At 43.1% G+C, this 21,522-nt stretch overlaps 1 protein-coding gene and 1 long non-coding RNA gene across 4 annotated transcripts in view; one reads left to right on the forward strand and one right to left on the reverse strand.

Moving 5' to 3' along the window:
• LOC137335753 (catenin delta-2-like) overlaps nucleotides 1-21,522 on the reverse strand; it is a 532,228-nt gene that overhangs the window by 446,806 nt on the left and 63,900 nt on the right. The gene's annotated exons all lie outside the window — the stretch shown is intronic.
• On the forward strand, nucleotides 11,248-20,672 carry LOC137335760 (uncharacterized). 2 transcript variants are annotated; one of them, XR_010966488.1, is made up of 3 exons: nucleotides 11,248-11,358; nucleotides 11,467-11,545; nucleotides 18,830-20,672. It is a non-coding gene; the product is annotated as an uncharacterized lncRNA (long non-coding RNA). The 2 variants fall into 2 exon arrangements; XR_010966490.1 differs by lacking the exon at nucleotides 18,830-20,672 and adding an exon at nucleotides 14,144-15,217.

Raw genomic sequence — 21,522 nt, forward strand, 5'->3', positions numbered from 1 at the left:
ATAGAGTTTCAAAAGGCATTTGATAAAGTACCACATAATAGGCTTATTGGCAAAATTAAAGCCCATAGGATTAAAGGGACAGTGGCAGTGAATAGTGGGTAACAGCTGTTTTTCAGGCTGGAGGAAAGTATACAGTGGTGTTCCCCAGGGGTCAGTATTCGGACCACTGCTTTTTTTAATATATATTAATGACCTGGACTTGAGTATACAGGATATAATTTTGAAGTTTGCAGATGATACAAAACTGGGAAATGTAATAAACAATGAGAAGGATAGTAACAGCCTTCGGGAGGATAGACAGATTGGTGAAATAGGCAGAAACATGGCAGATGAAATTTAACGCAGAGAAGCGTGAAGAGATACATTTTGGTAGGAAGAATGAGGAGAGGCAATATAAACTAAATGGTACAATTTTAACGGGAGTGCAGGAACAGAGACACCTGGGGGTGTATGTACACAAATCTTTGAAGGCGGCAGGACAAGTTGAGAAATCAGTTAAAAAAGCATACGGGATCCTGGACTTTATTAGAATACAAAGCATGGAAGTTATGCTAAACCTTTATAAAACACTGGTTAGGCCTCAGCTGGAGTATTGTGCTCAATTCTGGGTATCACACTTTAGGAAGGATGTCAATGTCTTAGAGAGGGTGCAGAAGAGATTTCCTAGAATGGTACCAGGGATGAGGGACTTCAGTTATGTGGAGAGATTGGAGAACCTGGGGTTGTCCTTAGAACAGAGAAGAATAAAGGGGTGGTGGGGGGGGGGGGGGGTGGGATTTGATAGAGGTGTTCAAATTCATGAATGGTTTTGATAGAGTAAATAAGGAAAAACTGTTTCCAGCGGCAGAAGGGTCGGTAACCAGGGAAAAAAAATTAAGGTGATCGGCAAAATAATTTTTGCACAGCAAGTTGTTATGTTCTGAAACGCACTGCCTGAAAGGGTGGTGTAAGCAGATTCAATAATAACTTTCAAAAGTGAATTGGATAAATACTTGAAGGGAAAAAAATTATAGGGCTTTGGGCAAAGAGAAGGGCAGTGGGATTAATTGTTGTTCTTTCAAGATTTACTAGAATGATTCGAGGAATGAGGGACTTTAGTTACATGGATAGACTGGAGAAGCTGGGGTTGTTCTCCTTGGAACAGAGAAGGTTGCAAGGAGATTTGATAGAGGTATTCAAAATCATGAAGGGTCTAGACAGAGTAGATAGAGAGAAACTGTTCCCATTGGCGGAAGGGTCAAGAACCAGAGGACATAGATTTGTGATTGGCAAAAGAACCAAAGGTGACATGAGGAGAAACTTTTTTACACAGCGAGTGGTTAGGATCTGGAATGTACTGCCTGAGGGGGTGGTGGAGGCAGATTCAATCATGGCCTTCAAAAGGGAACTGGATAGGTACTTGAAAGGAAAAAGTTTGCAGGGCTATGGGGAAAGGGCAGGGGAGTGGGACTAGCTGGATTGCTCTGGCATAGAGCCAGTGTGGACTCGATGGGCCGAATGGCCTCCTTCCTTTCTATGATTCAAAGAGCCAGCACAGACACAATAGGCCAAAATGCCTACGTCTGTGCTGTACCATACTATTATATGATATACACCTATGTTTCCATCCTCCTCAGGCAGTACATTCCAAATCCTAACCACTCACTGTGTAAAAAAGTTTCTCCTCATGTCACCTTTTATGATGGAAACTGCCTATGTAAACTGGTCGTGCTGTAATTACCTCTACGACCAGTGGTGGCGCAGCAGCGTCACCAAGAACAGAAGGGTGTCATTGCAGTGTGACAAGTTTACATAGCCCTTTTCCATTATACATGTGGACATAAGAATTTATAATGGAAATATAAAAATAAAGACAGAATGAATTTTTTAAAATGAGGGTTTAATTTTACCCGTGCACCCTGGTCCAATTATCCTACCACCCCTAACCCCACTTTACCTGAAGGTTACACTTGGTCTTAGGTCCCAAGGTCCTCGGATCGACTAGTGGGGCTTTTGTGTTGGGGAAGAAGTAAAACAAATTGTCTCTTCTTGTGTCAGCCGTGGCTCAGTGGGTAGCACTCTCACCCCCTAGTCAGAAGGTTGTGGGTTAAAATCCCACTCCAGGGACTTGAGCACAAAATCTAGGCCGACACTCCCAGTGCAGTACTGAGGGAGTGCTGCACAGTCAGAAGGGCCGTCTTTTGGATGAGACATTAAACTGAGGCCCCGTCTCCCCTCTTAGGTGGACGTACAAGATCCGATGGCACTATTTTGAAGAAGAGCAGGGGAGTTCTCTCCGGTGTCCTGCTCAATATTTATCCTCAGCCAACGCCTAAATAAAGATTATCTGGTCATTATCACATTGCTGTTTGAGGGACCTTGCTGTGCCCAAATTGACTACTGCATTTCTCTACATTGCAACAGTGACTACAATTCAAAAGTACTTCATTGGCTGTAAAGCACTTTGGGACATCCCGAGGTCGTGAAAGGTGCTATATAAATGCAAGTCTTTCTTTTTTAACTGCCTCTTCTCTCTGCTTGTCGCCCATTCTGTCACCTTCTTTCTATGTACGGCCCTCGCACAGTTTCTCTTATCGTCATCTCTAGTGCTTTGATTCTTTTTCTCATTCTTTCTTTCTCTATGGAAAAATCAACAAGACACCAGTTCTAAGTAAGCCCAGATCATTGGTTCCTCTCCAGACCTTCCAAATCCTCAATCTGACACTCCGAGCCAAATATCAAAATTGACAGGAAAAATAAAACAACAAGCTTGCTTTATTTTTTAGTACGCCGTGTACTGTGTAACAAAAGGGATGCACCAACCAGCAGAGGTGGCTTCAATGGCCGATAGATAGGTGAGATGGAAAAAGCATCTACTACATCAAGGATGTCCGTTTTAAAAAGCTCAGAGGGAAACGTAGCTTCTTGTTGCTTTCTCTGCTGTCAAGATCTCACTGCAAATTTGAGCTGGTCATTAACAGGTACAAATAAACAGACTTCAAATTGCAAGAGATCACACACTTCAGCTTTGCCGTTTAGCTTGCCAGCAGTTGAAGTGCCATTCAAGGATTTCTGAGGTCATTCAGCTGTGAAAGGCCTCTGTCAGAGGATATCTCGTCTTTCTGTAGTTTGGACCATTAACTTTGAACACGTCATTTCAGTAAAACAGAAACTCAACAAGGGCACCAAACAAGAATGGAAAAAAAATTATTCAAGTTTCAGTTCAGTGTGCACACATCAAAAGGAGAGCACGGTATACATTTTAATTTATGCTTCAACAGCGTCCTTCTTTTAAGAATATTTTACAGACGTTCTGTATACAAAGCACATCATCTCCCCGACTATTCGCCAAATATTAAACCTGAGCACTAATTGGCTCTGACAAGTATGAAAAACCTGTCCAAAGGACTCACCCTCTGCAATTATCCATGCAAGAGACAAGGCCAATTACTGTCATCTTCAATCTTTTCACATTTCTTTAAAAATGTGCATATTTTCTAAATAAACAGCAGAAATTGTAATAACGCAAGTGCACCTCCCATCTATTATGCATCCACGTGTTTGGTTAGATTCAATAACTTCATCATAATCGACATTATAATTTCTTTTTAAAAGTTGGGGTTTAACTGTGTCACTGTGTCAAAAATAATTTCCGATTATTTGCGTAGGAAGAACTGACTTGAAAAGTTACCTTCGTACAGTAAATGGGAAATAAAACGTGAGTATTAATTTTTTGTGGTTGGTATGAGTACATCCTCATCAATGTTCACAGTTTGGTAGTGGGTAAATGCATCCATCACTCTGAGATGCAGAAAGGGTTTTACTGTATATACCAACCTCATCCGGTATTGGTCGAACAGAAATTTTCTTCAATTAAATATTGGGAAGACCGATGCCAGTGTCTTCGGTTCTCACCACGAATTCCATTCCCTAGCCACCGACTCCATCCCTGGCCATTGTCTGAAGCTGAACCAGACCGTTTGCAACATCGGTGTCCTATTTAACCCTGAGCAGACTCACCCTCCAACCCCATATCTTCTCCATCACCAAGACCGCCTACTTCCACCTCCATAACATAGCCCGTCTCCGCCGCTTCTCACGCTATTCGGAGGTCTAGGGGGATCACAAAAGGACCAGGGCCACCTCCTGTAAGCTAAATTCAGTAACAAGGTTTCTGTTCACCACAGGGTAATGTTACATCATCATATAAAGACACATTCTGCTTCACCTCATTTCATCTGCTGCTGAAACCCTCATCCATGCCTTTGTTACCTCTAGACTCGACTACTCCAATGCTCTCCTGACCAGCCTCCCACCTTGTATCCTCCGTAAACTTGAGCCCATCCAAAACTCTGCTGCCCATATCCTAACTCACACCAAGTCCTGTTCACCCATCACCCCTGTGCTCGCTGACCTCCGTTGGCTCCCGGTCTGGCAATGCCCCAATTTTAGAATTCTCAACCTTGTTTTCAAATCCCTCCATGGTCTCACCCTCCCTATCTCTGTAACCTCCTCTAGCCCTACAACCCTTCGAGATCTCTGCGCTCCTCCAATTCCGGCCTCTTGCGCATCACCGATTTTCATCGCTCCACCATCGGTGGCCGTGCCTTCAGCTGCCTGGGCCCTAAGCTCTAGAATCCCCTCCCTAAACCTCTTCACCTCTCTCTCTCCTCCTTTAAGATGCTCCTTAAAATCTGCCTCTTTGACTAAGTTTTTGGTCACTTGTCCTAATATTTTATGTGGTTCGGTGTCAAATTTTGTCTGATAACGCTCCCGCGAAGTGCCTAGGGATGTTTTACTATGTTAAAGGCGCTCTATAAATGCAAGTTGTTGTTGTTGCATTGAAATTGGGTTGTATGGTATTACTAAGAAGCCGATTTATGTGGCTTGTATGGAATTAACTTGTTAAAGTAGCAGAGAAAGAATTTCACGCAAATGCTTTCATGTGTTTGTTGGTAATACTGCACAGTGTAATTTCAGATCGAAAGTCTTGGCCCTTTTTGTTATCCCGATACATAGCTTCCTGTAAAACTAATAGATAATATCCTTCATATTTCACCGAGAATTGACGATACTCTTCATGTGGACGTCCCCGTGACAGAGAGGTCTCTGGCTGGAGGTTTAAGACCTGGATGTAAAATCCGTCGAAGGAACAAAATACCTCGGGGGAGGGGGGAGGGTTGGAGGAAGGGGTAATCAGACTCAGCCAGAGCCTCAGTTATATTTTTAAATTGCCAGCAATGCCATCTGTCACCCTGTGCTACCATCCCACAGGCACAAAAGCGAAGTCACGTTGACGTCAAATCAAATGGAAACTAACCTGAACATTTGAACGGTTCACCTTACTCAGTAGATATCTGATTGTTATGTGACAGTCAGCGAATTATGGACTCAAATCAGCCCCCTTATATTATTTAACCATCAGCTCACAGGTCCAATAATATAATCCCCAATCCGCAACAAGGTCCTCCATAACAGAGGCAGAGTGAAAACCACAGCAGACCTCTTTACAAGAGACGCTCTGGTTAGATCACATCTGGAGTACTGCGTTCAGTTCTGGGCACTGCACCTCAGGGAGGATATATTGGCCTTGTGGGGGGAGGGGGGGGGGGGCGCCGTGCAGATTCACAAGAAACATACAGGGACTAAAAGAGTTAAATTATGAGGACAGGTTGCATAGACTAGGCTTGTATTGCCTTGAGTATAGAAGATTAAGGGGTGATCTAATTGAGGTGTTTAAGATGATTAAAGGACATGATAGGGTAGATAGAGAGAAACTATTTCCCCTGGTGGGGGAGTTCAGAACAAGGGGGCATAACCTTAAAACTAGAGCTAGGGGTAACATCACCCCCACTCAGGGGTGATGTCAGGAAGCACTTCTTCACACAAAGGGTAGTGGAAATCTGGAAATTCTCTCTCCCCCAAAAAGTTGGTGAGACTAGGTCAATTGAAAATATCACAACTGAGACTGATGGATTTTTGTTAGGTAAGGGTATTAAGGATTATGGAACCAAGGTGGGAAAATGGAAATAAGATGCAGGTTAGCCATGACCTAATTGAATGGCAGAACACGTCAAGGGGCTGAATGGCCTACATCCATTCCTATGTTCCTAGAAACTTCTTACACCTCGACTTACAGCAAAGTACAACATTTCAAATACTTACAAATAAATGTATTCTTGGATCTATCTCCAGGAGAAGAACAAGAACTAACTAAATTCCTTAGAGATTTATACATGAATTTTGTGTCCATATTGGTTCAATCAGATGAGTACAATAAGGTCCAAATCTCAGTGCCACATTAAGAGCAGTTGGACTACAGTGAAGAGCGCTTACAACAACAGCTTGTATTTATGTAGCGCCTTTAATGTAGTAAAAACGTTTCAAGGTGCTTCACAGGAGCACTTTCAAACAAAATTTGACACCGGGCCACATATGGAGACATTAGGACAGGTGACCAAAAGCTTGGTCAAAGAGGTAAGTTTTAAGGAGCATCTTAAAAGGAAGAAAGAGAGATAGGGAGGCGGAAAGGTTTTCAGATGGAATGGACCTAGACAGCTGAAGGCACAGCCACCAATGGTGGAGCGATTAAAATCGGGGGTGCGCAAGAGGCCAGTGCTTGCCAACGTCCCATTGGTCAAACTGACGGGAGTTCCCCGGGCGGCTCTAATTAACCAGGCATGGTGCTGGGCACGCTATGGAGAGAGGTGGTAAAATGACATGCAGCCCTTGAAGGGGTTTCCAGTGAATTAACAGACAATATTCAGCTATTTTATGTCCCAATAAACGTTACCTAATGTTATGATAAAAAAACTCCTTCCACCAAAACTACAGTAACATCCTCACCTGAGCTCATCTCTTTCCTCCCCCCTCCCTCCAAAAATAAGCAACACTTAACAGAATATATTTACCTCAGGGTTGCCTCCCTTGACACACAAAATGTTTTGCATCAGTCTATACTCCTGTAGACAGTGCTTATGTTCCAGATGAGGGGTGCTTAGTATTGAATAGCATTATTAATATTAAAATATATAGTAATGTCATCTTGGATAGGTTAGGAAAGCACAAAGTTGATAGATTGTTCATCCAAGGGTAATTAAAGAGATAGAACAGGTGCTCTGTGAGCCCCTCGCCAATAGCTTTAATAGTTTAATAGAGTCAGGGATAGTGCCCTTAGACTGGAAGCTAGCTCATGTAGTTCCTATTTTCAAAAAAGGGGACAAATTAGAGCCAGGAAACTACAGGCCCATCAGATTGACATCCATTATTGGGAAGATGCTAGAAGGGATTGTAAGACATGCCCTTTATGATCACTGGGAAAGGGAAGGGGCCATTAGAAATTCACAACATGGCTTCCGAAAAAATAGGTCGTGCCTAACAAATTTGATAGAATTTTTTGAGAAGTCACTAGAGTAGTGGATGAGGGTAATCTGGTAGACAGTGTCGACCTGGACTTTCAGAAAGCATTGATAAGGTACCTCACATTAGGTTACTTCACAAGATAGAATCTTGTGGCATCAGTGGAAATTTGAAAAGCTGGATTAGGAATTGGCTCCAATCCCGCAGCCAAAAGGTTGTAGTTGATGGATGTGGTTCAGCTTGGAGACATGTTAATAGTGGTGTCCCCCAGGGATTGGTCCCAGGAGCAGATTACAAACCCACATTAAACCCTCCCCATACCGAGCAGAATTTTTGGGATCTTACCCCAACTTCCCTTTGGATTTCCCCACCCTGTGGAGCAGAGAGAACGTGCCCCCCCTCATCTCATGGAGCAAGAATATCTGGAACATACTCCAACCCGAGATCAGTATTTGAGGAACCAACGAGGGAACAGGCTATTTTAGATCTAGTATTGTGCAATGAGAAAGGGTTAATTAATAATCTTGTTGTAAATGAGCCCTCAGGGAAGAGTGACCATAATATGATAGAATTCTGCATTAAGTTTGACAGTGATGTAGTTCAATCTGAAACTAGGGTCTCAAATCTAAACAAAGGAAACTATGAAGGTATGAGGCGCAAGTTGGCTGTGGTTGTTTGGGGAACTACATTAAAAGTTATGATGGTAGACAGGCAATGGCTAGCATTTAAAGAATTAATACATAATTTGCAACAAATATATATTCCTTTAAGGCACAAAAAGCCAACTGGAAAAATGGTCCAACCGTGGCTAACAAGAGAAATTAAAGATAGTATTAAATCAAAGGAAGAGGCATATAAAGTTGCAGAAAAAGCAGCAAGCCTGAGGATTGGGAGCATTTTAGAATTCAGCAAAGGAGGACCAAGAAATTGATAAAGAAAGAGAAAATAGAATATGAGAGTAAACGAGCGAGAAACATAAAAACGGACTGTAAAAGCTTCTATAGGTTTGTAAAAAGGAAAAGACTGGCGAAGGCAAATGTGGGTCCCTTACAGACAGTGACGGGAAAATTTATAATGGGGAATAAGGAAATGGCATAGAAATTAAACAAATACTTTGTGTCTGTCTTCACGGAAGAAGACACAAAAAACCTCCCAGAAATACTGGAGAACCAAGGGTCTGGCGAGAATGAGGAACTGAAAGAAATTAGTATTAGTAAAAAAAACAGTACTAGAGAAATTAATGGGACGGAAAGTCGATAAATCCCAAGGACCTGATGAGGGTTTTGAAAGAGGTGGCTAGAGAGATAGTGAATGCATTGGTTGTCATCTTTCAAAATTCTATAGATTCTGGAACGGTTCCTGCAGATTGGAGGGTAGCAAATGTAACCCCACTATTTAAAAAAGGAGGGAGAGAGAAAACAGGGAACTACAGACCTAATAGCCTGACATCAGTAGTGGGGAAAATGCCAGAACCTATTATAAAGGATGTGATAACAGGACACTTAGAAAATAATAATAGGATTTGGCAGAGTCAACATGGATTTATGAAAGGGAAATCATGTTTGACAAACCTACTGGAGTTCTATGAGGGTGTAACTAGTAGAATAGATAAGGGGGAATCAGTTGATGTTGTGCATTTGGATTTTCAGAAGGCTTTCGATAAGGTCCCACACAGGAGGTTGGTGAACAAAGTTAGAGCACATGGAATTGGGGGTAATATACTAGCATGGATTGAGGATTGGTTAACAGACAGAAAACAGAGAGTAGGAATAAACGGGTCTTTTTCAGGTTGGCAGTCTGTGACTAGTGGGGTACTGCAGGGATTGGTGCTTGGGCCCCAGCTATTCACAATCTATATCAATGATTTGGATGAGGGGACCAAATGTAATATTGCCATATTTGCTGAGGACACAAAACTAGGTGGGAATGTGAGTTGTGAGGAGGATGCAAAGACGCTTCAAGGGGATATAGACAGGCTAAGTGAGTGGGCAAGAACATGGCAGATGGAATATAATGTGGAAAAATGTGAAGTTATCCACTTTGGTAGGAAAAACAGAAATGCAGAGTATTTTTTAAATGGTGAGAGATTGGGAAATGTTGATGTTCAAAGGGACCTGGGTGTCCTTGTACATGAGTCACTGAAAGCTAACATGCAGCAAGCAATTAGGAAGGCAAATGGTATGTTGGCCTTTATTACAAGAGGATTTGAGTACAGGAGTAAAGATGTCTTACTGCAACTATATAGGGCCTTGGTGAGGCCGCACCTGGAGTATTGTGTACAATTTTAGTCTCCTTACCTAAGAAAGAATATACTTGCCATAGAGGGAGTGCAATGAAGGTTCACCAGACTGATTCCTGGGTTGGCGGGATTGTCGTACGAGGAGAGATTGGGTCGAGTAGGCCTGTATTCTCTAGAGTTTAGAAGAACAAGAGGTGATCTCACTGAAATATACAAAATTCTTACAGGGCTCGACAGGGTAGATGCAGGGAAGATGTTTCCCCCGGCTGGGGAGTCTAGAACCAGGAGTCACAGTCTCAGAATAAGGGGTAGGCCATTTGGGACTGAGATGAGGAGAAATTTCTTCACTCAGGGTGGTGAATCTTTGGAATTCTCTACCCCAGAGGGCTGTGGAGGCTCAGTCATTGAGTACATTCAAAACAGAGATCAATAGATTTCTAGATATTAAAGGCATCAAGGGATATGGGGATGGTGCAGGAAAATGGGGTTGAGGTAGAAGATCAGCCATGATCTTGTTGAATGGCGGAGCAGACTCGAGGGGCCGGATGGCCTACTCCTGCTCCTATTTGTTATGTTCTTATGTTCAACCCCATATTAGACTTCCCCACCACCCCACATTCAGCAGAGACATCATGCTACCCTCCCTGCACTTCTCCTCCCCCTCATGGATATGTAGATAGCAACCCCCCCCCCCCACCACCAACAACTGTATTTGGCATACCTCAAACGGAGCACAAATATAGTGAGAGTGCCCTCACTCAATGAACAGTACCTAGGTATTTGGACCCCCCCACCCAGAGCACATCTCTCCATCCCCACAGCGACCATTATTTAAGTGATAGGAACCCACACCCTTCAGCTGAACAACTCCCCTCCTCACTTGAGCCCATCTATCTCTCCCCCGCCCCTGCCACCCTTACAATAAGCAACACTTAGCTGTTTGGGACCAAACTCTACACCCTCCTTTCCACATCCTCCCCCTCTTCCTCTCCCCTCCCACTCTTTCCATCTCCCTTTCCCTCTCCTACAATCCCCTTCCTTCTCACCCCTCCCTTCTCCTTTCCACTCTTCCTCTTTCCTTCATCTCCTCCCTCCTTCTCTCACCCCCCCATCTCCCTTTTCCCCTTCCCCCCCCCCCAACACTCCTTTTCCCTTCTGCCCTCTTCTCCCTCTGCTACCCCAATTCTCTCCCCCTCTCCCTGCCCCTGCCCTTTCTCCACCCTCCCATCTGCCTCCTTCCCTCTGCCCTTCTTGGTTCAATTCAGCTATCCCTCACCCTCTGACACTGCTTGACCCAAATACCGTGCTTAGCCTGTGTCGACACCGCAGGAGATAAAGTAGTATGGAAAAAAAAAATCCCTCCTATATTTATCTTCTCCTTGCAAGATATCGCTGAAAGCCTCTTTAATATTTACTATCAACAATTAGTACCTTAAAAAGAAGAAGCAAATACAAAAAGTGGGCACTGATGCGTACTGAATGTCTGCTTCCAAAAACAGCAACTGGATACCAGCGGTAACAGTGAATGTTTGACAGCATTTCTGCTGAACTGTAACAGAGAGCTGATTAATACATGAGGAATCGTTCAGTGCGTGAATCTGCTGACGGAATCATACTCATTATTACCATTAGTAGATAGCAATGTAAATAATGAACAGACTCAGGTGAGCTTGTCTTCGGAATGTCAACTCCACCGTCGTGCCGCCTAAGACACTAAACTATATTTTTGAACGCAAAACTTTATACCCTGGAAAAGTACTGTTCGTGTGCTGCTGATTGGGGTAATGCCATATTACTTTTGGTTTTTGAGTTCTAAAAACTGCTGGATTACACAAAGTTTTTACTGTTTTAAGCACACGACTAAAATGTGCACTATACCTCCCAAACAGCAAGCCAGCAAGGAGCACTTACAATCAGTCGTGAACTGCAATTGAGAGGCATTTGAACGTCTGAACTACTAGTGAGAAAGTGAGTATGATCTTCAGCTGTGGCTCAGTGGGTCACACTCTCACCTCTGAGTCAGAAGGTTGTGGGTTCAAGTCCCACTCCAGAGACTTGAGTACGAAATCTAGACTCCTGAAAGTAGATAAATCGTCAGGCCTGGATGAAATGTATTCCAGGCTGTTAAGGGAAGCAAGGGAGGAAATAGTAGAGGCTCTGACCAGCATTTTCCGATCCTCCCTGGCTACAGGCGTGGTGCCGGAGGATTTGAGGACTGCTAACGTTGTACCGTTGTTTAAAAAAGGAGAAAGAGATGGACCGAGTAATTATAGGCCAGTCAGTCCAACCTCAGTGGTAGGAAAATTATTGGAATCAATCCTCACAAGGTCCCATATGGCAGACTGGTCAAAAAAGTAATAGCCCATGGAACCCATGGGAAAATGGCTAGTTGGATCCAAAATTGGCTCAGTGGCAGGAAGCAAAGGGTAATTGTTGACGAGTGTTTTTGCGACTGGAAGGCTGTTTCTAGTGGGGTTCCGCAGGGCTCAGTACTAGGTCCCTTGCTTTTTGTGGTATATATGAATGATTTTGAATGTGGGGGGCTTGATCAAGAAGTTCGCAGATGATACAAAAATTGGCCGTGTGGTTGATAGTGAGGAGGAAAGCTGTAGACTGCAGGAAGATATCAATGGACTGGTCAGGTGGGCAGAAAAGTGGCAAATGGAATTCAATCCAAAGAAGTGTGAGGTAATGCAATTGGGGAGGGCAAATAAGGCAAGGGAATACACAATAAATGGGAGGATACTGAGAGGTGTGGAGGAACAAAGGGATCTTGGAGTGCATGTTCACAGATCCCTGAAGGTAGCAGGACAGGTAGATAAGTGGTTAAAAAGGCATACGGGATACTTTCCTTTATTAGCCGAGGCATAGAATATAAGAGCAGGGAGGTTATGCTTGAATTGTATAAAACATTGGTTAGCCCACAGCTTGAGTACTGTGTACAGTTCTGGTCACCACATTACAGGAAAGATGTGATTGCACTAGAGAGGGTACAGAGGAGATTTACAAGGATGTTGCCAGGGCTGGAGAATTTGAGCTATGAGAAAAGATTGGATTGGCTGGGGTGGTTTTCTTTGGAACAAAGGAGGCTGAGTAGAGATTTAATTGAGGGATATAAAATTATGACAGGACTGAATAGAGTGGATAGGGAGGATCTATTTCCCTTAGCAGAGGGGTCAGTGACCAGGGGGCATAAATTTAAAGTAATTGGCGGAAGGAGTAGAGGGGAGCTGAGGAGAATTTTTTTCACCCAGAGGGTGGTGGGGTCTGGAACTCACTGCCTGAGAGGGTGGTAGAGGCAGAAACCCTCAACTCATTTAAAAAGTACTGGGATGTGCACTTGTAATGCCGTAACCTACAGGGCTATAGACCAAGTGCTGGAAAGTGGGATTAAGCTGGATAGCTCTTTTTCGGCCGGCATGAAAAAAATGGACTGAATGGCCTCCTTCTGTGCCATAACTTTCTATGATTCTAGACTAATGTTCCCGGTATTGAGGGAGTGCTGTGCTATCGGAAGTGCCGTCTTTCAGATGTTACGTTAAACCGAGGCCCGGTCTGCCTTCTCAGGTGGACGTAAAAGATCCCATGGCACTATTTCGAAGAAGAGCAGGGGAGTTCTCCCTGGTGTCCTGGACAACATTTATTCCTCAACCGACATCACTAATAAACAGATTTTAATCAGGTCATTATCATATTGCTGTTTGTTGGAAATTGCTGTGTGCAAATTAGCTGCAGCGATTCCCACATTACAACAATATCTGCACTTCAAAAGTACTTCATTGTCTGTAAAACACTTTGGGATGTCCTGAGGTCGTCTAGGTAACTGGCTTTTGAGCCCATAATTTTTTCTTTAATGAATTCTTTCACTGAAGCATGAAGCTCATGTTCCCTAAAGTGTGGCTTACCCCTTAATAGGGTTTGACAATTTGTTTTGCTTCAGTTCCTACTGGGTAAAGTAAGCCAAAGTTGTTAACAAAGATCAGGTAATAAATTATCAAGTGTTTCAATTTGTATTATTAATGGATGGCTTAACTTACCGTCAGTGATAAATTAAGATGCAAAAGTAGTGGAAGATGGCATTCTAATGGTTTGCAGTTAGTTAGCATAATTACCTTGCCATAATCACCAAAATAATGTCACCACAATCCTCACCCAACAATGTTCATAGGAACAGGAGTCGGCCATTCGGCCCCTTGAACCTATTTCACTATTCAACTAGATCATGGCTGATCTGTATATTAACTCCATCCACCTACCTTGGTTCCGTAACCCTTAATACCCTTGCCGAACAAAAATCTATCAATTTCAGTTTTGAAATTTTCAATTGACCTAACCTCAATAGATTTGGGGAGAGAGTTCCAGATTTCCACTACCCTTTGTGTGAAGAACTGCTTCCTGACATCACCCCTGAAATGACCTAATTTTAGGTTTATTCCCCACTAGAGGAAATAATTTCTTTCTATCTATCCTATCAAATCCTTTAAAGGATATCCCTGACCTAACCAAACACTTGTAAAATTCTGACAGCTAACAGATCTTATATTAACTTCTTGTACCCTCTTGCAGCACAGAACTGTCTAGATCATTCATTGTAAGCTTCTGAAGCCACCTCGCTACAAGGAGGAACACTGACTGTTTAAGATTAAAAGTGTTAAGGAGCAGCATTCAGAACAACAGAATGTTCCTTGTTAATGGCTGCAGCGGGCAATGGTGGTGACCAAAAAATAAATACACAGGCTCGAACGAGGATTGAGATCCACAGTGACGATCTAAAGCTGCCCCATCAGATAATCCTGAGACTGAGCTCTTCATTATTGTCTGCAGTGTGGAGATTTTCTTTTGCATCAGAATTGCTAAATATTCCATTTAACGTAACCCAACTAAATTGCTAATCGCTTATTTACAAACTGAACAATTAAGTTTGTGACTTTGCATGGTCGACACTTGATTAGGTACCCAGCATACACTCAATGTTAAGGTCGCTAACTCACAGCACAACCTAATTAAGCTGTTTGGAGAAAACAAAAAGGAGCCGTGAACCAGGATGAGAGGATCACCCAAAAACCACGTGCGCTGCTTGATGGATGACAACACCTCCTGGTACCAAGCTGCAGTGGCACAGTAACAATGTGTTCATTACACGTCTGCCTTGTAAAATATGACAGCACTTCAACAGACTGATTGTTACCACGACAGTGAGAAAGAGCGTGACCAAAGTCTTTTCTCCCCGCCCCCCCACATCCAGTTAGTTTCTTCCCAAGCTAGTTAGATAAACATCGAACCATTGGCCTGGATTTTCCTCTGAGCGACGAACGAACAGCACCCGCTGCTCATTAGACTTGCACTTATCCATAAACTTTACTTGTTTTTTTTCATGGCAAGTTCCTCTCATGGGGCGCTGAATCCAAAACGGCGCCCCCTACAGGGCATCTGGGACTTGTGTGAACAGGTCCAGCAACTGTGTATCTCCTTAACCGATCAGACTGAAGCATGTTAACATGCAGCGAAGCATCAGAACCAGGAAGTATAAGTTAGAATAGTGAATTCAATGTCAGTTCGGGTACAGAAAGCAAAATAAGGAGAGGGTAAGAAATATTGAATTAAGAGATAGAAGAAGAAATAAAAATATAAAAGTTTTTTTTAATGGCCAATAACAATTAAAATCTGAAGGAATGAGACTCCACACTTGTTAAACTTTATTTTCAGTGCCAGAGAGGTTGTTTGGCAGTCATTAAGACTTACCCAGCCGTCAAAAGTTTGCTTCGACTTAAATAACTTGACGTACCTTTTTTTGGCGCAATTAGTTCGTATCCATCAGAGCATTGCAGGAACTTCACGCTGTTCCATTCATTTGAACGGTGAGTCAGCCGGCAAGATGTCGTTCTTGCAAAGCTTACGGAGGAGCAGGGCATCTGGTAGAACGATGTCCGGATTTCCGCGTTTAGCTGTATGTGTGCGGTCGCCAGAAGTTGCTGTACCAAATGCACTGAAATAGCAGTGAGCCCTGTTAGCCTCACCATTATTTTCAGAGCAAAATCCGGCCCATGGTTTGTAAAGACACCTTCATTAACCTCAACAAAATGTAACTGAACTTAACTCTTCAAGGGCAGAATCCATATCTCAGAACTGGTTCAAAAATACAGCAGTTGTCATGATTTGGAGGATGTATCTATCATGGTGAAGTGTTTCAAGGGCTGCGTACTTCATTCTCTTGTATTGTATGTCATTCTATTATACTTTAACTCGGAATCGTTGGAGGCTTTTGATCCCCTGATAACCACTTTGAGGTTATCGATCAAAAGAGGGATTTATAACCAAGGCTGTTGCTCTGAAGGACTGACCGCTTCTGATCTCACTTGTTTGGGAGATTGCAAATTCCTTTACGTTAAAACTCTAATAACATAGCCTGTAAAAGTGCTATCCTTTGCTGGCCATCACTCCTTAGGTGAGCTATCAAAGCAAATGAATGATGAACAAATATCAAAGCTCATTTGTATAAAGATGATTGATTAATTTAACGGATCACCTATCTCATCATCACTGGGGTACGTACCTGGATTGCACTGCCCTGTGCTATAGTCACCATTAACATCAGGCCTACAGTCAGGAGTTAGGAGCCCCTCCATTGTTTAATCATCTCTCCCACTTTCAGGAGTTGGGAATCCCTCCATTGTTTAATCATCTCTCCCACTTTCAGGAGTTGGGAATCCCTCCATTGTTTAATCATCTCTCCCACTTTCAGGAGTTGGGAGTCCCTGCGTTGGTTAGTCAACCCGCCATCTATCGAAAGTTGGGAGTCCTTTGGTTGGTCACAGAAGGATGTGATCGCTTTGGAAGGATGTGATCGCTTTGGAGAGGGTGCAGAGGAGATTCACCAGGATGTTACCAGGGCTGGAGCGCATCAGCTATGAAGAGAGACTGGGAAGATTGGGTTTGTTTTCCTTGGAGCAGAGGAGGCTGAGGGGGGACATGATTGAGGTGTACAAAATTATGAGGGGCACAGATAGGATGGATACTAAGGAGCTTTTTCCCTTCGTTGAGGGTTCTATAACAAGGGGACATAGATTCAAGGTAAAAGGCGGGAGGTTTAGAGGGGATTTGAGAAAGAACTTTTTCACCCAGAGGGTGGTTGGAGTCTGGAACTCACTGTCTGAAAGGGTTGTGGAGGCAGGAACCCTCACAACATTCAAGAAGCATTTGGATGAGCACTTGAAATGCCATAGCATACAAGGCTACGGACCAAATGCTGGAATATGGGATTAGAGTAGACAGGGCTGATGGCCGGCGCGGACACGATGGGCCGAAGGGCCTCTATCTGTGCTGTATGACTCTATGACTCTATAAAGAGCATACAGATATTGCTTCTTCATAAAATAACTTTACGTTATAAAAAACACACAAGTATTCCAAACTGCAGAGGTCTCTCCTGCCGGAAATAATGTGCATAGCTTAATCTTACAGCTGTCATAAGATGGCTGATTGTTACCAGATGCATCAACCAAAGACAACTCTGGGCTTTAAAGAGTGCCAGATATTAAAGATCTTCCATCAAAATCTATCATTCCAGTTGGCAGATATTACATAACAGGTCGTTGGGCAGGCAAACGCCAATACCGACTCCCTCCATTTGGGTACGATGTGTATCTGAAATTTCATCTAAAGCCAACCCTTTATGCTAGCGAGTCTCTTCACTTCTTTTGTTAAATTGATAATCAGCATTAGAATCGATCCCTCTCTACTTCCCATCCTATGCTCAGTGATACAGAACATGATCTAACATCAGAGGAGGAGGCTCTGTACATTAGCAGCATCGGGATTGTCTGAAACGAGTACACAAGAAAAGTAGATGGGAAGGAAAGAACGCCAAATACAAAAGGAATGATTGAGCAATGCGGAGGTAAAATGATGGAAGGAGAACTGCAAAAGATGAAAAGGATGTGAAAATTTATATTTTGCACGTGGGAAGGGAGATATTCTCTGGTTGCTGTGTCATAATCACAGTGGCAAATGTCCTCTAGTCACTAGTTTTAACAAAATAGTTAAAGGGAATACCTCAGAAAATGATAAAGATAGATTAAACACATTTAATACAGTCCACAAGCTGAAATGGCACCAGTACATAGGGGCCAAATTCTTTTTGCTCTCTGTCCCTCACTGACTCTTTCTCTTTCCCCTCTTTCTATCTGTGTCACAGTTGCTGTGCTGATCTGAATACTATGATGATGTTATTTGATGTTGCTGTTTTAGCCTGGTTTCCTGCTACCACACAACAAGATGATACAAAAGAGTCAAAACGACAGCTGCGGTACTGTAAAGAAAAGAAAGACTTGCATTTATATAGCGCTTTTCACAACGTCAGGACATTCCAAAACGCTTTACAGCCAATGAAGTACTTTTTGAAGTGCAGTCATTGTTATAATATAGGAAACTCGCACAGCAAGGTGCCACAAATAACAATGAGATAAATGACCAGATAAGCTGTTTTTTTTTTAAAAGTGATGTTGCTTGAGGGATGAATATTGGCCAGGACACCAGGAAACAAGGGAGATGAAGATAGCGAGAGAGCAGACAGCATGCACTGCCATACAGATATCTGTAGACAATTGTGTCCATAGTCACAGCTCAAAAGTCGTGCTCGTAATGCTATCTCTCCGGTCACAGACCTACGCTATTGGTAAGGGAAGGTCTGTATAGGCCAAAGTGTACTGGTGGGCTGGAAGTGTGGGTTGAAAGTTGCACATGGACACTTGCAGCGTTACCAAATCCTGTCCCCAGATAGTCAGCTGTGGCTCAGTGGGTAGCACTCTTACCTTGGAGTTAGAGGTTGTGGGTTCAGGTCCCACTCGAGAGTCTTGAGCGCAAAATGCAGGCTGACGTTTCAGTGCAATATTAAGGGAGTGCTGCACTGTCGGAGGTGCCGTCTTTTGGATGAGACATTAAACTGAGGCCCTGACTGCCCTCTCAGATGGATGTAAAGGTCCCATGACACTATTTGAAGAAGAGCGGGGGAATTCTACCAGGTTTCCTGGACAACATTTATCTTTCAACCAACATCACTAAAAATATATTATCTAGTCATTATCACATTGCTGTTTGTGGGCCCTTGCTGAGTGCAAATTGGCTGTTGGGTTTCCTGCAATACAACAGTGACTACACTTCAAAAGTGCTTAATTGGCTTTAAAGTGCCTTAGGATACCCGGAGGTCATGAAAGATTCTATATAAATGCAAGTCTTTCTTTTTTTCTTTAACAGATCAAGTAAAGAATTTAAGAGGGATTTCTTTACACAAAGACATCTGTGAGAATATGGAACTCATTGCCACATGGAGTGGTTGAAGCAAACAGCATTGATGCTTCAAGGGGAGGCTTGATGCATACACAAGGGAGAAGGGAATAGAAGGATACAGGGGGATGGTGGGAAGAAGCAATTAGGGTGGGAAGAGGCTCTTGTAGAGTATAAACACTGGCATAGACCATTTGGGCCAAATGTCCTGTTCCGATGCTGTAAATTCTATGTAAAATTCTATGAAATTGGAATAAATGGAACTGGCACATGATCACTGGAAGTAATTTGTAATATAAATGGGTATTAGAAGACATTTGCTGAATCCCTCTTGCACTTTTAGTGAAACAAGAACAACATTTATACAACACCTTTAACATAGTAAAACGTCCCAAGGCACTTCACAGGAGCGTTATCAGACAAAAATTGACACCGAGCCAAAGAAGGAGACACTCGGACGGGGGAGTAAAAGCTTGGTCAAAAGGGTAAGGTTTTAAGGAGCGTTTCGAATGAGGAAAGTGAGGCAGAGAGGCGGAGAGGTTTAGGGAGGGAATTCCAGAGCTTAAGGCCTAGACTGCTGAAGGCACGGCCACCAATGGCGTGGTGAAGGAAGTAGGTGATGCACAAGAGGACAGTGTTGGAGGAACACAGAGTTCTTGGAGGGTTACTCGCACCAAGTCCCATTCACCCATCATTTCTGTGGTCGCTGATCTATATTGGTTCTTGGTCCGGCAAAACCTTGATTTTAAAATGCTCATTGTCATGTTCAAATCCCTCCATGGACTCACCCCTCCCTAACTCTGTAACCTCCTCCATAGCACAAACTCCCGTGATTTCACGTTTTCAGGATAGCTTTTGTGCTGAATTTAGCGACATTATCATGAACAGGAATGTCCTCTGACGACCACCTACTGGGAGCAGAGAGCTCGCTCTTGAGTAAGCAATTACAAAATGAAAATTAATCTCTTTTGAAAATGATGCGACATCAGTCAAAGCTTTTGGAAAAACAATCGAGATTTTAAAAAAGACCTATCGGTTAAGGCTGGATTTGAGGAACTATATTACAGTAGAAGCCCATTAACTGGGACATCTTGAACAAAATCAAAGTGGACCATTTACCGCAGCACATCTGCGGGTACAAACTGTGGAAAACACATCTGGGTGCAGCTATTAACTTTGACATGCTGCTGGGCATAGTTCTCAAGATCAAAAGATTCAGCCTCCAGGCAGAGAATCTGCAGTGAACTTCCTTTTTAACCATTAGGAGTATTTAGTTACAAAAATCAACACCCATCATGAGAAAACAGCAAGGGCTATTAATTTTATAGGAAGTAGGAGATGTCAATTAAATCCATTTAAACAATACTATAGCGGCATTGCATATAATCAAAATTTACATGTTTTTTTAAATATGTGAAACAGATTGAAAGGAATCCCCAATGTTATCCCTTAATTATTTGCTCTATATCAACTTAATTACTCCAATATTTGGCTTGCAATCTTCCATTTGCAATTGCACCCAATGCGATTATTCCTTCTTTTACGTTTACTCGTGCAAAATTACATTTATCTTTATATTTAACCTGTTCTTGTAAACTGTATAAAATGTGTTTGATAGCTAAAATATATTTTTTAAAACTCCTTGTCTACAAAACCTTATTTCCTGTTTCTGTGCTTGTGTCAACTTTACGCATTGCAAATTCCCAGATCCACATTTACAATGGAACCTGCCTATGTAAACTTCTCACACTGTAATTGCAGCCTCTGGCCAGTGGTGGTGCTGTGACACCTCAGCTTTGCCTCTCCCAGTTCCTCAGCCTGTACTGCAAATAAATTCCCAACTTTGAAACAACTCTACTTCTCAAATTGTTGTAACTTTTATTATTTAACTATAAATAATAATTTTTTTAAATTTTTTTTTATTCGTTCACGGGATGTGGGCGTCGCTGGCAAGGCCGGCATTTATTGCCCATCCCTAATTGCCCTCGAGAAGGTGGTGGTGAGCCGCCTTCTTGAACCGCTGCAGTCCGTGTGGTGACGGTTCTCCCACAGTGCTGTTAGGAAGGGAGTTCCAGGATTTTGACCCAGCGACAATGAAGGAACGGCGATATATTTCCAAGTCGGGATGGTGTGTGACTTGGAAGGGAACGTGCAGGTGGTGTTGTTCCCATGCGCCTGCTGCCCTTGTCCTTCTAGGTGGTAGAGGTCGCGGGTTTGGGAGGTGCTGTCGAAGAAGCCTTGGCGAGTTGCTGCAGTGCATCCTGTGGATGGTGCACACTGCAGCCACAGTGCGCCGGTGGTGAAGGGAGTGAATGTTTAGGGTGGTGGATGGGGTGCCAATCAAGCGGGCTGCTTTATCTTGGATGGTGTCGAGCTTCTTGAGTGTTGTTGGAGTTGCACTCATCCAGGCAAATATAACTATCAGTTACATAAATAAGGGCAGAATGAATGGCTTTAAAAAGGTAGATTGAATTCCATCTGCATCTCCTGGTCCAATTATCCCCCATTCTCTATCGCTGCTTCATTTGAAGACTACAGTTGGGGCTCAATTTTTAAAGCAAAGTCCGGGTGTGTGGTGGGGGGCGGGGGGCAAAGATAATCGTGCTTTTTTGGACCGGGCAGAAATCTTGGCTCCAACATGCTGAAGAACGTACACAAGCCAA

Source organism: Heptranchias perlo, chromosome 2, assembly GCF_035084215.1.
Source record: "Heptranchias perlo isolate sHepPer1 chromosome 2, sHepPer1.hap1, whole genome shotgun sequence".
In the NCBI taxonomy this organism is placed as follows: domain Eukaryota; kingdom Metazoa; phylum Chordata; class Chondrichthyes; order Hexanchiformes; family Hexanchidae; genus Heptranchias; species Heptranchias perlo.